This window comes from Balearica regulorum, chromosome 3 (assembly GCF_011004875.1).
Source record: "Balearica regulorum gibbericeps isolate bBalReg1 chromosome 3, bBalReg1.pri, whole genome shotgun sequence".
Lineage (NCBI taxonomy): Eukaryota > Metazoa > Chordata > Aves > Gruiformes > Gruidae > Balearica > Balearica regulorum.
In genome coordinates, this window is record NC_046186.1 from 22,385,265 (window position 1) to 22,397,377 (window position 12,113).

The 12,113-nt window shown below is 41.5% G+C and overlaps 1 protein-coding gene across 7 annotated transcripts in view; it reads left to right on the forward strand.

The window, feature by feature from the left end:
* The window catches only part of FAM110C (family with sequence similarity 110 member C), a 41,551-nt gene that overhangs the window by 16,360 nt on the left and 13,078 nt on the right, over window positions 1-12,113 (forward strand). For 2 of the 7 annotated variants that reach the window (XR_012834393.1, XR_012834392.1), the window contains exons 2-3: window positions 1,216-5,058; window positions 7,017-7,234. The gene's annotated coding sequence lies outside the window, so the exon portion shown is untranslated. Of the gene's footprint in view, window positions 1-1,215; window positions 5,153-7,016; window positions 7,235-12,113 lie in introns of those variants that run through there. The other 5 variants (XM_075747258.1, XM_075747257.1, XR_012834396.1 and 2 more) reach the window with 4 other exon arrangements.

Here is a 12,113-nt window from a genome sequence, read left to right on the forward strand (position 1 = left end):
CAGCAATTCCCTTTGGCACCAAAATTTTTGGCAGCATAAGAAATGCTGATCCATAGGGTCCATATTATAAACCTAATATTAAAAGTACTAGGGCTGACTCTCAGCTGATAGACCTCAGCAGTAGGGCTATGATTGCTTCCAGGCTCATTTCTGAAAACTGAAAATGTACTCACCGTTTAGACCACAGAAACAGAAAGTTTAGAAAGGTCAGCTAACAATACCAGTACACGGCACCCAGAATAAAGGACAAGAGTCATCAAGAGCTGCCATAAGTTAAATACTACATTTACCGGGCAGAATTTAAGCTGAGAGTGGTTATCACCATGTGATTGCAAGATGAGTCCTGTAGTTTGGATATTGGTGTTTCCTTATACCCAAATGTGCATCTTTTCTTTCAGTCCTGCACTTCCTTTGACATTGCAGCATCAAGTTAGATATATCAATGTTTTCACTATATCCACGTATTTGGCCTTGTTTAGTTTGATTACTGGTTTTTAATGGGCAGTGGACTCCTGTGCTGCACAGGGGAGCTGTGGGGAGTACAGATGTGCTCCCAGGCACATCCTTGAAGGCTCTTAATTTTACACAGAGGCTTGAAAATTGTTGCACCTTCTTTGGAAAAAGAGGCAGAAACCTGTTTTCTAAAATCCAGCATTCGTTATGAGTAATACACCTTTCAAGAACTGCAGGGCTTTTATGGGCCGGTGATCATCCCATTCATATTTCATGTTCTCCTTTTAATTTTTCATGAGCTCTCTGGGATCTAGTGGGGCATCATGTAAATAAAACAGCTATTTGAAGGATCAGGTTCCGTAACACGTTTCATCAGAGTGATGACTGCAGAGTCTGAGCTTGGGTTGTGCGCTTTAGAAAACGGAGGTCCTCAGCGAGATGGGCATTGCTGCTTCGCAGTGGGACATTGCCTGGATTCACCTCTGCAGTTCAGCTCCTCTTGCTGTCAATCTTGCTTGACTCCAAGAAGAGGGCTCACTCTGCATCCTCTTTCCCGGGTTGAATCAAGGTTATTCAGCCTTCAGTTTCAGCACCATTCTTAAATGGATGTTCATTATTCAAGTGGAAATCTCCTGGGAGGGGAATTTACTATGTTGGCAATAGCCATAAGCAGCTGAAGAAAAGCTTTAGAATATCACCTTATGGTTGTCTGATGTGATAAATAATAAATGACACTTTTTTTTTTTTTTCCTCTTTCTTCAGAATCCTTGACTTGGAAGTTGAACAAAACCAGACACAGGAAGAAACTCTTCCCTCATCTGGCTCGTGACTACTTTGTCCAAGTTTAGTACTTTATTATTGCCTCCTACCCTCACCCCCATCCCCTGGCAGCCTCACTCTTGTCACAAGCACGGGGGTGTCCAGGAGCGCGATGACAAGTGGAGACTGCAAACTGTGCCCCAGCGAGGCAGCGGGAAACAAAACTCCTGGAAGAGGGAAGCGTGGCAGCAGCTGCCATCCATGATAATATTCAGCATCAGCTCATCGCCCCAGGATGCCCTTCCAGGCTGTGATAGAAGGTCTGTGTTGTGCACCCGTCTCTTTCCAGCAATGAATTTGTCGACAGGGATGGGGGGAGAAAATGGGAATGAAGTGGCAATGACCCCAGGGTCAGGCATTTCCTTGCAGGCAGACAGGCTCCACCCGGACATTCAAAGGATCTGTCTTGCCAGGGATGTTTGAGGAGGGCTCGTCCTCACATCATTAGATGTTATTTGCTTGGCTGGTGAGGACTAACTGTGGCAGCTTAACTAGGATACTTGGCAAATATGTTGTAAGCTAAATCCCTGCCAAGCCTCTCTTTCTCTGAGAGTATTCAAGCCAAATTGGAGTACCTTGTATCCATCTAGTTTGCTCTGTCACACAGCTTGCTCAGCCAGTGGGGAGGAATAGCCTTTAAAACCCTGCCCAAAATATTTTCAAGAGCATGGTTCCAAAAAACAGGTAGTCAAAAATGAGGGATGGTTTTGTATTGCTACTGCCTTGCTGTAGAACGGTACAATTCACGTTGTACATATGTTCCTCCACTTTGTTTTCAATATGTCTCCAACTCTGACAAACATTGCAAGGTTTGGCAGCTTGTGGTTTAACACCTTTAATTTTATGCACTGTGAGTGAGCAGTGGGCTTACAGAATGACATTAGGAAACTCTATCCCAGGCTATGTAAGGCCACGCTTCCCTGGTGTGGGTCTGGAGTGGGGCTGTGCTTGGGGTGTGCAGGACAGCATCCCTGCGCTGCAGGGCAAGAAGGCATGTTAGGGCACAGCCGTGCCAGGTAAATACCCTGATGGGGTGAGACACGCGTTGTGGGCAGCACCTTACTCAATATCATCAATAAAATGCTTCATTTGGACTAGCCGAGCTAAATGTGTTTTAAAAGCTGATAAAAAGTACTTTAGATGATCAGTGTAGTGAGTGGGGCCTCTACTCATGGAATTTGCTGGCTGTGCCTCAAACCTTTACCCTGATCTGTCATCGCTTGCTAGAAAATGTCCTACACCAAAGCATTTCTTTGTGGACATTGCAAACCCCCTCTTGCAAAAAAAATGTCAGAAGCCCTCAATCAAAGCCAAAGCCAGTTCCCCTTGAGTCGCACCCATGCCCATCCGTGCGAGCTGCCCCGCTGGCGTAACGGTGACTCGACCCGAGGGTCCTGCAGAGGTTAAAAGTTTATTTGTGTTACCACGGATGTGGTGTCCGGCTTATCTGGCCGCCAGACCTGCAGTGTGAGGAGTCCAGAAACACCAGCCTTCGTTCCCCGCGTTCCTCCTGCCTGCACCGCAGCAGCTAGCCCCGCTGCCTCTCCTGGCCCAAAACAGCTGCCGGCACAGCCGGGCGGCTGCAGAGCTCGAGTGAGCACTTGAGCTGTGTTTCTTGAGTGTTTGCTACTCTCAGTAAATACATCTGGAGGAGTGGAAAGGGTGAGGGTGAGCGGTGACCATTCAATAAAACATTGGTGGTAGGAGGAACGGTTTCCTATTTTTAACCTACACAAACATACCCTGAAAGAGTTGCCCTTGAAGTGCTCATCAAGCAGTTGCGTTGACATCAGTTAAATTCACAGCAAGATCATCTGAGTTGCTTTTCCATACGTTTTAAATGTCCTTGTCAGTCCCTGGGTGGTTAGTTCTCAATTACAGCAATGGTTTGAGAATGCAGGGCATTTGTCTTCATTTTCTAGTGTTATGTATTAAGGTCTACATGTCTGAAGTTGTCAAGATAGGTAGATAACAATTCCAGATAAAATAATTGTTGAACCTGCTTTACACTTAGGGAAAAACTAAATAGTTTGCATGAGTGAGCTTCTGCAAACTTAGAGGAAAGCTAGTACATGGGGATGGTCTCGTTAAATAATGAAATTTCCATGTGTATTTGTTACATTATTATTATTAAAGGATGATTCTCAGAAACTCCAACGCAAGATGCTGCTAATATGATAAGATTTATGCACTTATGATGCTGGTTTTTAAGGGATATAGTCTAGGTTTATTAGTCAGGAACACAGCCTGCTGGATCTGTTTTTTTCATGCTCACTTTGCAAGGTGTTGTACCACATAAATATTTATATGCATTTGTCAGAGCTAAGGACTACTTTTCTTTGAAAATATGGATGACTGTAGACAGCTCGGAATACAGGAAAAATCTTTTGCATTACAAATCAGTGCCCTGCCACAGCAGAAGAGAATTATTTTGTTTTGTTCCAAGGAAACTTTTTGTTTCATTTTCAAACTTCTGTTTGGTTTTGTTTTTTTAGTTGAGCAGCTCTCAAAAGTTAAGATGAAAGGTGCATTGGCTATGAATTTTCAGTGGTAGGAAGGAATATGTTTAATTTGCTTGAAAGTACTGAACATCAGCCTTTCTCAAAATCAATGAAGTTTTTATGGCAGAGGTTAGTGAAATCAGAACTGGCCCCATTCTCAATATTTTTTAAATCCCCCTTTTTATCTTTATGAATGATTTAACAGGGTTGTGGTGACTTTCCAAGTGGATGGGTGGCAAAATTTCCCTGGCTTTGGTCAAACTCTGATAGGTACCCCAACTTCTCTAAGGTGTCATTTCCTTGAGAGATGATGTGGATCTGTCTAAGTTCTTCCTCTGATAAGCTATAGATTCCCTTTATATAATAATATCTTCTGGGTAAGCTAATGATCTACTTTCCCCAGTTTGCCAGGAAGGACAGTAGATGACAATTCTTCCTCCACACATCTCGGGAATGGCTAATTTGTTGCTTTTCCCAAAAAGAGGGGGCTCTGGCCTTCACTCACCTCCTGATACTGTTACATGTAAAGGTTTTTCATTCCTTCTGCTGGATCTTTCCATCACATCCCTCAAAACGATAAAATTTGCTAATGTTAGTCACTATCTATCTTTAAAAAAAAAAAAAAAAAGTCAGGTTTTTTGTTTTGTTTTGGTTTTTACTATTTCATTATAAAATACATGCTTTGGAAGGGGTGGGATTTTCCAGCTTTAGTGATAAACTGGGAGACCATTGTGGTATGAACAGAAGTTTTAGCAACAGAGTTGGGTTTCCAGTCTTTTAGGAAACCTAAAACTGGGGCTGAGGGCAAAGACAAGTCATAAATTGAATGAAATTTGGGGTTTTTTTACTAGAACTATGTAAACTAAAATAGTCAAATGGAGTGCAAGCATGCAGTGGTAACTGCTATTTACACCCAAGTGTTTCAAGGTGTTCCAACACTGTGGCAAAGGGCAATGTCCGTGGCTGTGAAAGGTACAAAGTCTGCTTTTACAGCCTCCAAGCAAGTATTTGCAATAAAGGCATCAGATAGAGACTGTAATCCTTGCAATATGTTGTAAATATTACTGTACAGAAATCTTATAAAGAAAAACAGATTGTTCTATAATATGCATATTACTTTCCTAAGGGATATAGGCCTTCATGTTTTGTGAAATCAGCTGAACATTACATCAATGGGGAATAAGCAGAAACTTTCTCCTGGGAGCAGGCTGTCCTGTCATTGCCTCCTGTGAAGTTTCTTGCATCTGCTTTTGAGTCTTTTGAAATGGAGTATTGGTCATATCTGGTATGGATGTTTCTAAGTTGCTATGTTATATTCCTGTGAAAGAACTTGTGTACTACTGAATGAATACAAATAAAAATCCCGCTCTGAAAGTTAATTTTTTTTTAAAAAGTATATTTTTATTTTGATGCCTCCATTAGGGTACTATTATTTTAAAGCTAGAATCCTATCAGGGAATTAATTTCTCTGTGAGTGAGGCTGGTATTAGACTGTGAACATCAGAAAGCACAGTGCTTCGCGGGGCCATACCCAGACCCGTGGCTGAGAGCTTAGGCAGGGAATCTTGTAAGGAGATAGCACTCAGGATAACTGTTAGCTCTTGGTATCAGTAAATTAGAAATAAATGAGGTTAGAGCTGTTCCACAGTATTCTAATATTTTTCATTTCAGAATATGGCTGAAAAGATAGACAGTTTATTTCTGAAGAGTAGTATTATATTTGCTTTTACTCACTGTCAAAATCTACAGTGTGCTGCAGGCAATACCACATTCATCACAGCCAGTGTCCAAAGCAGCAGGGAGTTTGAAGTTCTGCTTGGAAAAAACATTATCTCCAGAATCTTATTAACAAGCTGTTGTTTGACTGGATTCCATAGGAAGAATTCAATATATGATGCTAATTCCCTGTGCATGTATTTTGTGAAGAATGCGGCAGACATAATGGCTGCATAAAGTGAGCTTTTACCAGAGACCAATGCACTCCAGTTGAATAATTATCATTTTGTTATGTTCTAACCGGCCCAGACACAAGTGTTTCACCAGCCAGCATTTGAACGCAACTGGAGGTAGAGCCAACTGATGCTGTGCAGATTAGGCTCTTCCACAAAAACCCAAGAGCAATTTTATCATATCGACATGTAGCCTTCCCCACACAAGCCCTGGTTGACTGGTGTCAGTGGAAGATACAAAGCAAGTCCAGAAAGTGCTGACAATTTGTGCATCACCCTTTCTGTGGGGATGAATCTCCCATAGCAAACCTTTGCTAGAGAGGAAGGAGCCATCATAGCTTGTGAATAACCTTGGGCTACAGCCCAGCTTAGCATTTAAGGACATCCTTCTTAAGTCATTTTTCACATAGCACCTTTGTTCCACATTTTATGAAGTCTGGCAGATTTCTTCCAGAAATAAGGATTTGCAAGCTCCTGTTCTTGGACTGTCTGGTGCTAGTGACCTCTTAAAGTCCACAACTTAGTAATTCACTGCTTCGCTTTTGGTTCATCTCTGGGTAGTAATTAGGTGTTGGAAAGAAACTCTGCAAAGATATAGTAACTGGAAAAAAGGTTTTTTCAGGTGTTTTGTAGATGTTGGTGCATTCTGAACACAGAACTGCAAAAGTACTTAATATCTCTAAGAGCTTTTGACAACGAACGGTCTATGTCAACAGCAGACAAATAAGCAAACACAGAGCTTAGCTTTAACCTGCAAAGAGATGCCTCCAAATTTTGGGAGGGTTTAGTGATTGGGCCGTATTTATCTTGGATTTATCCTGCGGGACTGAAGGGGAGTATATCAGTTCACTTAAGTGGAATGTTGCAGTGAGAGGTGGTAGATGCTCCATCCCCGGAAATAAAATGGGCTTAGAAAGAACTGCTCAGCTTATTTGCAGGCAATGATGTAACAGGCAGCTTAATCAAGGGAGGTCTCCATAACAAAAGCTGTTGAGAATTTTGATCGTTTACACTTGCCAATGAAACTGTTGATATACCAGAAAAACAAACAGCATCAGAGAAAAACAACCTCCAGATCAAAGTCAGTTAACATATATCCATCTCCAGAAATCAGTCTACCTCCTGAAAGAACATGAAATCCTGTAAAATTAGTTTGCACATTTCTAAGGCAGTTGGGTTGCCTGGCAATTAATATGATTAAAAAGATCTAAGAGCTTTGATTGTTTGAGTTTCACAGTTCACCTTAATAATCAAGAGCCCCATGGGAGTACCAATTTTACATTGTTTTTCATAGGCTGTAGCAAGAACCAGAGGGTAGTGCTCATTGTTACCCACAAAAACAGGTGATTATTCATCAGGTGATGATCAACATAAGAGAGTGCTGAACCAACCAGAGTCAAGATTTAGACTCACGCACCAAGAGGCAGGCACAGCTGAGCGTGCTAAAGGGAATGTTGCCCTTACTCCTTCCTGTCAACCCAGCCTTTTCTTACATCACTGTTTTTCTCATTGGTGAGTAAGAAGTCTTAACCACTTCCACAGTTATTCATCAGTTTGGATTGATCATTTTATGCCCTCTCTGACAGTCCCTTTCTGTGTTTACTTTTCCGTTGAACTCATTCGTGTGCCAATCATGTCACACAAGGCACTACTCTATCCTCATTCTTGTACAGTCTTTTTTTCTGATTAATGTTTCTAGTTAGGTTTTACATCCTTCTGCTCAATCTTTATCTGTCCCTACCCCAAGGAAACTAAAAACTAAAGATGCAAACAGTCAAGAAATGAATGAGTTGCATAGTTAAGCAGAGGCTTACTAGATTAGAGACCAACTCTCCAGTCCTTTTTCATGTATATAGCTCTTTCTGCATAAGTTAGCATATAGTTTTTCATTGTTTTCCTCTTTGATACCTGTTTGTAACATCATCCCTGGCTTGGTTTGAGGTCTTTTAGATGCTAAGTTTCTCAGAGCTGTGATGTGACGCTTAATTTGTCTGCAAAGAGCTTTGAGCACAGCTACTGCAAAATCAAATGCCAAATCACAAATCTTTTCATGGAGAAGTATAGTTTAAACCTTCTAGGAACTTTGGTACAGCCAAATAAAACGAACATCAGGCCAGCGAAAGCAAATTGGACAAACTTTGCAGCGTCAAGACTGAATAAAGAAATGTACCTGAAGCAGTTCTGTGTGGAACCTAGCACAGCAAGGTATCTCTTGAACTTCTTGGAAAGATGCAGCTCTCCCCTCATTTCTTGAGGACCAGCCCTCACTCAGCATTTATTTTCTGCAGGAAAGTAAATTTAAGAAGCATTTTGTCACACACAAAAGTCAACCAGCATCAAGTGGTGATGTAGTCTATTGGGTTCACCTGCAAACACAAGCTGAAGTGACTCTCCAGGCATCTACTGGGTTTAAGAAGAGCTCTCCCAGAGCCACCTCCATCTGCTGTGGTAGCAGCGAGAACAGCTCTCCATTCTTTCTCCCTCTTATAGAAAAGGATTCAATTCCTTGATGTCAATTGCTATAAAGAGGCTGAAAATCATGTAATTTCTGAGAACAGGTCTTCAATGTAACCTTCCAAAACAAACTAATAGCCTGGAGGCTCCAATTTTCTTGAATTTTCAGTTATTTAGATCATGTAACTTTACTACCCTACAGTTGTTGGAAGAAAGACCATCTTATTCCTCCAGAGCATGAGGCATTCATAGATCATCTTATATCACCCTAAAACCATTGCGGAAACAAAGTGATGGTATGGTAAGAGGACTTCTTCTCTACCCGCTGATACAAAGTCTCATCATCATACGCTATCCAACAGGATGGCTTTCTCCTCTGGCCACTTGGTCGGAAATCCCCATTTACAGCTATTCAAGCCTTATCTCAAACTATCACAAATAAATTCTCCTGATACTTGAATTTTTACAAAATAAATCAGTGTGTTTTGTATTATGTTAGCATCTTTTCTTACCTGAGGACAGAGGCCAATCATACCAACAGTCCTCATATGTAAAACACTTGTACAGATGCTGGAGTAATCCACAGTACATAGGATAATCTGGCAGATTTCTTACGGAAAAAATTAATATGGTGCAATAAAAAATTGTGTCCCGCAGAATTCAAGGAAACAAGGAAAAAGAACCTGGGGAAATGTTTAATTCCCAAAGATACATAATTTGATGTATTTTCTGTCTGTCTTTTGTCGTTGTGGTTTATCCCGGCAGGCAGCTAGAACAACCAGGCAGGCACTTGCTCAGGTCTTCTGCCCAGTGAGCTGAGGGAGAGAATCGAAAAGAAACAAGTAAAACTCATGGGTTGATATAAAGATAGTTTAATAGGACAGAAAAGGAAGATGATGATAATAATTATAATAATAATAATAACAACAACAACAATAGTAATAGAATATACAAAAGAAGTGATCCACAGCACAATTGCTCGCCATCCAGAACTGATGCTCAGCTAGTTCCTGAGCTGCGCTGCCTCTTGACCAACCCTGCAGTTATATACTGAGAATAATGTTTGTTTACAAGGGCAACTAGTGACAGGACAAGGGGCAATGGCTTTCAACTAAAAAAGGATAGATTTAGATTAGATATAAGGCAGAAATTCTTTACTGTGAGGGTGGTGAGACACTGGAACAAGTTGCCCAGAGCAGTTGTGGATGCCCCCTCCCTGGAAGTGTTCAGGGCCAGGTTGGATGGGGCTTTGGGCAACCTGGTCTAGCGGAGGGCATCCCTGCCCATGGCAGGGGGTTGGAACTAGATGATCTTTGAGGTCCCTTCCAACCCAAACCATTCTATGATTCCATGATTCTATGGTATGGAATATCTCTTTGGCCAGTTTGGGTCAGCTGTCCTGGCTGTGGCCCCTCTCAGCTTCTTGGGTGTCCCCCACCTTCTCGTTGTCAGGACAATATGAGAAGCTGAAAAGTCCTTGACTGCTTGGCAACAACTAAAATATTAGTGTTATCAACATTATTCGCATCCTAAATCCAAAACACAGCACTATACCAGCTGCTAGGAAGAAAATTAACTCTATCCCTGCCAAAACCAGGACAGTCATGTGCATAACATGTAAATCCCACACTCTGAATACTTACCCATAGAGTCAAATAAACCAAACATGCAAAAGTTATAAGCCCAGTTTTTTCAGAGTACCCTAAGAAATGCATTTACAGCATATCTACTGGTTTAGCAGAGCTGGCAAGATCTGAGGAAACTGCAGTAAATTGCAAAAGGGATCATTCCTCACAGAAAACTCCGATTCTGCCTGCAGTTGGGATGCACAGAAACTATGTTGTTTTAATCACATGTGGATTTAAATCTATTTATATTACTTTATTTGTAAAATAAAATTGTTTCAAAAGTGTTGCAAACCTATGTGTGCACAATTGTACTTCAGCAATCCTCTCTCTATTTAACTCAAGTCAACTTGCCACAGGTTTCAGCTGAACAGAAAGCCAACTGAAAAGATTCAAAACTCTGAAACGTTCATTTAGCTGAGCTGAGATCCTGCTATCAAACCTGATGGCCTTGCAGTTGAGCTAGTCACCATCTGTCAGGCCTCTCAAGTGTGCTGAAGTGCAAAATAAAACACCGTGGCCACCTCCAGTCCTGTTTTAGTGATTTAGTGCTTCCCTGGGCATATTCTCAGGTTATAGACCATGTGGCAGGAGGTGACGAAGGAGTGGGGACTGCTGCCAAAGGAGGCCTGCTAGGAAGAGGGGGTGGTTGACCTGGACTCTAAAACCACTCGCTAGAGCTCATCCTCTCAACAGTAGCTGAATCAGCCTCAAGGCCCATGCCCACTGCATAATAGAACACTACCAGTAAGTTAAAGGAAGAGGACGGGGTTTCTTTTCATCTAAATGAATGCTCTGCCATTTCAAACAATCCTATATTTTTCCTTCTAAATAGATCAAAAATGTATATTTCCAGCTTAAGTCTAGCTTAAAATGACTTAGCTCATTCCTAAATTCAAATAAATGCTGACCAAGAACTACTGTACTTGTTCTCTATTGATTTTAACCAACGTTCTTCCATGTGTATAGTTTTTTTCAAGGTATATCTAGGTATGTATCTTTTCAAAGCAAATCTTTTATGGTTCTGTAAACAAAGTTATGATCCAGATTAAAAGCATCCAAACATTTAGAATTGTTCAGTCATTGAATCTGGACAAGAAACAGGAGGACACCGGTTTCCCACTTTACATTTTGCTGCGCGCCTGGTCTTCATCCCAGTTCACAGTTCAGTGAAGGAGGCAGGAGTGCCACGAGGAACTTACAGTATGTGCTCTGCCTGGCCCTGAGTAAGTGCTGTGTTTTGTTGTAGGTGTTAGTATGTAGCATGATAAGGTCCTGGGCATGACTGCAAAACATAAACATTGCCCGGTACAAATATTCCCATTATTAAGAGCCATATGATGTCTGTTTCCTGCAGCCTGCACAGCCTTCCCTAGTGCTTCTGTTTGTTGTGACTAAGCTCAAAGGCATAACTGGAGACAAACTGATAGCGTGTCACAGTCGGGATTACACCTTTGCCACTGTGAGCAAGGATGAAACGTAAAGCAAAGACAACAAATTCAATCACAGCAGGAAGTAAACACGGGTGGTTCTGAGAGAAGTCAAATGGGATAGTGAAATGGAAACACAAAATATTCAAACGTAAATGGATGTATTCCATAGGGACAAGTGTGCTGCATAGCAACAAAGCCATCAGAAGTAAGAGCAAAGCCAGTGTAGCTGAATGAGGAGGTGAAAATGAAATCAGTTTAAGAAGGATTCTCAAAAAAATTAAAAACATAAGGAATGAGGTGAACTGGAAAGCTCCCAGACTGTTGAAAGAAGATGTAGCTGTGAAGATGGAGTTTTCAATTGTTTGGAGGGTGCAAGAAAAATTCATCAGGAATAAAGTAGACTATTTGGGTTCCTTATAAATAGTTGGGATGGGTCCTCTACTCTGTGCAAGTCTGATGAGCTTCCGAGGTAAAAGAAAGCTGATGTGAGAATCATTTTAATGAAGTTGTAGGGACTAGATACTGACTTTATACGATGTTTTGCTTTTCAGGCTGAAAGATTCTCAGTGTGTTTAATGAAGTAATTAATTATTGGTAGCAATTGCAGCTAGAAAAAGCCACATGATACTGCAGTCAAGAAGAGGGGGTGCTATGATATTTAATAATAGCTTGAGCTACTTTAAATAGTGTAACTTTGCAAAAGCACTCATAACCTTTCCAAGTCATAATTCTCTTTATCAGAAGTATCTCAGAGCCCATTTTACAAACAGATGCTGATACTAAGGGTTCAGCTGCATGACTCAGCTATGGCAGCTGAACCTGCCAGCACTTGTCCTGCAAGCTGCCGTGACCATCCAGGTGCGTGCTCCTACCCTGCTC